Consider the following 6,000-nt stretch of genomic DNA (forward strand, 5'->3'; position numbering starts at 1 on the left):
CATTGCACGGCAAGTTAGCTGCCTGAGCTACAGTTCAGTACAGTACAGTACAGAGAGGGGGGGGGAGGGGAGTCAGCTCTGTAAGGAAGTACAAGCAGAAACTACAGAGCAGCACAGCCGTTATTCAGCTGTAACTGCCATTGCACAGCACTTCATCATAGCCCTGCATTACAGCAATGAAAACTAGGTAGGGAGCAGCTTGTGAAATGACAGTAACAAAAAAACCACCTCTAACAAATGGATTAGCCTCACAGTCACCTCAGCCGTCACTGTATACATTACATGTTGTATTGGTGAAACCATTCATTTTTTTAAAAAACTTTTCACACTATTTTAGAAGGATTTTTAATAGATTATGCATAAACCATTTTGATTTTTTTTCCTCATTCGCGGAAGAACCCCTTTAAGTATTTTCTTTCTTGCTGAGGGCTTAAAATGTTTGTTATAGATATGGTGTGAAAATATTGCCTGGGGAGAAAATTTCATATAAATACGGCATCCATGTGCACTGCTAGGGTCACGCAGTATGAGGGAACCATTAATGCGTAAGTGCGAGCCGACCAGGAAGGAGGACCGGAGCTATGAAGCAGGTTGTCTTGGCGCATGCACAGAGGTGTGTAGCGCCAGATGACGACACAGCTATAGTTTAAACCCCATAGTTTGGTCCCTGCGTAAGGGTAATTCGGGGATTCCGGCAATCGCCAGACCCTGAATTACTTCTTCCTTTAGAGTTGCTATGACTCGGTGGGAGAATGGTATTTAATGCCGTCCAGTGATTCAGCAGCAGCAGGGTGAGCCATCATTCGGCTCGCCCTGTGCCCAACAGACCAGGCGGTGTACTAATACATATGACCAAAGCTGTATTCCGACAGGCAGCCGCAGTGTACCCGGATATCAGAAGATGCAGACACCAGAGAGGAGGAGAGGCACGTGTATAGAAGCAGGACCGGAGCGACGAGAGAGAAGCTCGGCAGCAGGAGGCAGTATGTGCTTCCCTGTGCACTCTGCATCACTTTTTACTGTATATTTGGTATTAAAGGCAAACCTACTCCCCCCCCCCAGTGTGTATTATATTAAAAAAAAAATACGGTACCTAAAACTAAAGCAGAATGGCATTTGAATTCATATTTCTGCCAAAAAATCCTCATTATGCACATACCCGAGACTAACTGGGAACATGCTAGTGTGAGATTCATTGATGATGTGTGTTTTCTTATACGGCCAGTAACTATGGGGGAGGGGGGTTGAAGGTGTTGATGACTAAAGAAGGATTTAATTTTTTTTTTTTATGTATTTTAGTGTATGTGAATGTGTTTTTACTTACTGACCATTATATGTCTCCACACTTAATCCCAACTACTGTGAACAGTACACAGGAAGTGCTGTGTATGTTTTTACTTTCGCTTGGTGAATGACCACAGGCATCTCACTGATGTCAGCAATCATTCATTACTTTGAACGGCTTTTTAAACACATATATACATTTACTAATCACGGACCAGCAGGTTGGAGTCAGGAACGGGCGGATGGCACAGTGGTGAAAGGCTTGGTTTTTTTTCCCCCTTTGTCTTCCGATACTCCCGTTATTTAACGCACCCTTTCGGTACTTATATATACTTATAAACGAATAATATAGTCAATTTTTGCCTATTTTTTTTATGTCTTGAGCACTCTTAGATCATGGTCAATCTCTCTAAATGATGGGCAATGATACATGCATACAGGAACAAGTTGCTGGGACCACAGCAGGGCATGTATGAATTTGGCGTCATGAGTTTGGGTGATGACTCCCAATAAGCAAAGTTACTAACACTAACCCTTCCACTCTTAAAGAGACTCGAAAGCAAACAAAAATTGCTATTTTTACCTGGTAGTTCACTTCAGTAGTCTCAGTAGATGTAAACCGCCGCATCCCCGGGCCAAAACGAGGACTTTATACCCCCCAAATCCCGGGGCAAACATCTACAACTTTCTTGGTCGTGGATTTTGCTGCCCGGGGAGGCAGAGCTTTGAGCTGCAGCTCTGCCTCTACTGACGTCAATCCCATGCGGATCTCCGCCTCTCCCCACCCCTCTCTGTGAAGGAAGACTTAGAGGGACGGGGAGAGGCAGCGAACCGCGGTGATTGACATCAATAGAGGCAGAGCTACAGCAGAAAGCTCTGCCTCTTTCAGGAAGCGCTGCCCGGATTGCCCCCCGTAGATTTGGGGGGTCTAAAGTCCTTGTTTTAGCTCGGGGATGTGGCGGTTTAGATCTACTGAGAGTACTGAAGCGAACTACCAGGTAAAAATAGCAATTTTTGTTCGCTTCAGTATCTCTTTAAAAGCAAACAAGTACAGTACCTGGACCTAAAAAAATTATAAAAGAAAACAAATACAGTGTAGGGGAAGTGGGTTGGGGTGAGCATCATTACCTACCTATGGTAAGCTGCTCCTCTGGCCCCCCTTCTTTATGAGGTTTACCATGTCCCCCAGGGAGTGACCGCAGTTCAAAGCTCTCGCCATGGTGTCATGCACCTCAGACCACCGCAATGCATGCCAGATGTGCTCATATCGAGGGACTACATCTCCCAGCATGCATTGTGGTGGCCAGAAGCATGCAACACCGCCAGTAGCTTCAAACTGCGGTTGGTATTTGGGGAAGATGGTGAATCCCATGTGGACAGTGGGCTAGAGTAGAAGTCCAATGTATGTAAGAAATGACGCTCAACCCCCATTTCCCCAATGGTACACTCTATTATGAGAGAAACAGCACCTGAGGAATCTCATAAGCACAAAACAGCCATCAGGCTACTCGTCCACCACACCCACCACAAACCTCCATCTAGGCACAGGTATGTGTGATGTCACGTTTACCGGATTTGTGATTTAACATGTTGATATGCACATAAATCAATAGCTTGCACAGCATTGCTGACCCACCGCATTCTTTACCTACCACCTTTTATGATCCTCTCTTATGGGGAGGATAATTTTATAATTTTTCAGGCCCAGGTGCTCGGGCTGCTTTAAGTTCAACTGATACACCTAGCCCCATACACATTTTCCATCACCATTTTGGCATATGATATATGCCAATAGTAACCATCAATTGTCAACAGCAGTGGTATCAGTCCTTAAGCCTGCACAAGCTGTCTATGCCTGCTCAGTGCAGGCATTCCCTTTAGTCTTATCTAGACTGTTGTGACTTTGGTACAAGTTAAGTAGGTGGTAGCTAACTGCTCTGCCCACTGTAGCCATGTCTCCTGTGTGACTGATAGCTTATGCTTAGTAGTCACACCCAGTTGGGTTAAACTTCCCATATACAGGGAGAAGGGAGCAACCATGCGGCAGTACAACACAAAGGGATGGACCTGGGAATCCGTTTTGCAAGGATTTTGCGTTCTTATGGACGCTTTAAAAAAAAGGATTTTTTTTCCCTAGAAATTTCTATAAATTAATTAAAAAGTGCCCCTGAACTAAGCCTTTAGGCACACCAAGAACAATCTCTCTTTCCAGACATGTCTGTTCTGTGGTCACAAGCAGTAATCAGCTTCACTATGTTGTGTAGAAAGTAACACCAAGAAGAGGAACTTACTTAGACTGTGGCTGTGTGAATAAGATGTGTGACTTAGTATTGTGCACCGTTTTTTTTTATTTACAGGAAACCATCTCTGTTTAGTATTTAAAGACAGTCTTCTAGGTCACCTCTGGCCTCAGCACTCTCAAAAAAGCGCAGATACTGCATGTAATACACAAGTTTGAACAAGCCCCCCTATCAGTATAACTCCTAACTGTCTCTCTTTGGTAACAAATCTCTTGTTGCTATTACATCCTCTTAAAGAGACACTGAAGCGAAAAAAAAATGATGATATTATGATTTGTATGTGTAATACAGCTAAGAAATAAAACATTAAGATCAGATACATCAGTCTAATTGTTTCCAGTACAGGAAGAGTTGAGAAACTCCAGTTGTTATCTCTATGCAAACAAGCCATTAAGCTCTCCGACTAAGTTAGTCGTGGAGAGGGCTGTTATCTGACTTTTATTATCTCAACTGTAAGTGAACTGTTTACTTTTTCTCTGCTAGAGGAGAGGTCATTACTTCACAGACTGCTCTGAAAGAATCATTTTGAATGCTGAGTGTTGTGTAATCTGCACATATTGTAGAATAATGCAATGTTAGAAAAAACACTATATACCTGAAAATAAAAGTATGAGAATATTTTCTTTGCTGCTAATCTTCTAGTAATTATTCATAGTACACAACCAATTCATTATATCATATTTTTTTTTTCACTTCAGTGTCTCTTTAAGCCCATCTTTTTGGCCTTTTGTACAGATGCATTTGATTAAATGCATTGACCTGCTTAAAATGGTTTTTAGGAAAGCAAACTTTTGTTTTTCTTAACATCTTAGTAAGGGGGCTTTTAGGACCATTGTAGTCCCTTACACACTCCAATGAGTTCTGGGTCACCATGAGCTTGCTGGTTAGTCTGTGCCTTTCGGATTCACAAGCCCTATTCCATAGAGCCAAATTAATCCATGCCATGCACTGATGAGGATCAAACAATCCGAAACAGTCTGTATGCATGTTGGATTATTATGGCTCTGTATAAATTAACAAGCTGACACATCATTGCATTCCAGCGGTTCTGGAGGTGTGTTTAGCTTCTAAGGGTACAATGGTTAATTTGCATATATTCAGCAGTGTTGCTCTGGGAGACATCTCAAGCTCACTCCAACCTGAATTATCGCAAATTCTTTCTGTTTTAGGAAAGCAAACTTTTGTTTTTCTTAACATCTTAGTAAGGGGGCTTTTAGGACCATTGTAGTCCCTTACACACTCCAATGAGTTCTGGGTCACCATGAGCTTGCTGGTTAGTCTGTGCCTCTCGGATTCACAAGCCCTATTCCATAGAGCCAAATTAATCCATGCCATGCACTGATGAGGATCAAACAATCCGAAACAGTCTGTATGCATGTTGGATTATTATGGCTCTGTATAAATTAACAAGCTGACACATCATTGCATTCCAGCGGTTCTGGAGGTGTGTTTAGCTTCTAAGGGTACAATGGTTAATTTGCATATATTCAGCAGTGTTGCTCTGGGAGACATCTCAAGCTCACTCCAACCTGAATTATCGCAAATTCTTTCTGTTTTAGGAAAGCAAACTTTTGTTTTTCGTAACATCTTAGTAAGGGGGCTTTTAGGACCATTGTAGTCCCTTACACACTCCAATGAGTTCTGGGTCACCATGAGCTTGCTGGTTAGTCTGTAAAATGGTTACATTGGGCTATATTGCATGTCCATTCTCTAAAGGATTATGTTGCTTATCTTCAAATATTAACATAAAGAATGATTATTGATGTAAGAATGCACCATGTTCATTTGAGAAATTAAAATATGTCTGTTGATCTTCAACTCTTCATGGCATGCCACACTTGAGATGTGATGAAGATTTGACTGGTGGTGTGGGGGGTTCCTCAATGCAGGTTTGATAAAGATACTCGGAAGGGTCCGTGCAATTTCCCATGCTCACCCATGGCTAGACCCACGCGCATAATCCAAAACTCACTACATGCAGCCAAAGGGGTAAAGGAAAGACCAGGACACTAACCATCTAGATTACATTGGAATCCAAAGGGGACTCACTTCACTGTTTTCACCTTCTCTCTTTTTTTCCTATCTTTCCTCTCTCTCTCTCTCTCTCTCTCTCTCTCTCTCTCTCTCTCTCTCTCTCTTCCCCGGGTCAGACCATGGGGCATCTGATTCAAAAATATTGCTGCAGAGAATAAAACAGAACATCATGCATCTTAACCGGGAGAGGGGAGGATTGGGTGTCCCTGACTTATTTAGCTACTATAGAGCAGCCCAAATTGCCCAACTGGCACAGTTACACTCTACCAACAACCGCCCTGTTTAGGCAGATATTGAGAATGATCTCCTGGCTCCAATTAATCTAGCTGCCCTCCAGTAGTCTCCTCAACTCACTCCAGCTAAATATAAAACACAATCACCT

Source organism: Hyperolius riggenbachi, chromosome 4 (genome assembly GCF_040937935.1).
Source record: "Hyperolius riggenbachi isolate aHypRig1 chromosome 4, aHypRig1.pri, whole genome shotgun sequence".
In the NCBI taxonomy this organism is placed as follows: domain Eukaryota; kingdom Metazoa; phylum Chordata; class Amphibia; order Anura; family Hyperoliidae; genus Hyperolius; species Hyperolius riggenbachi.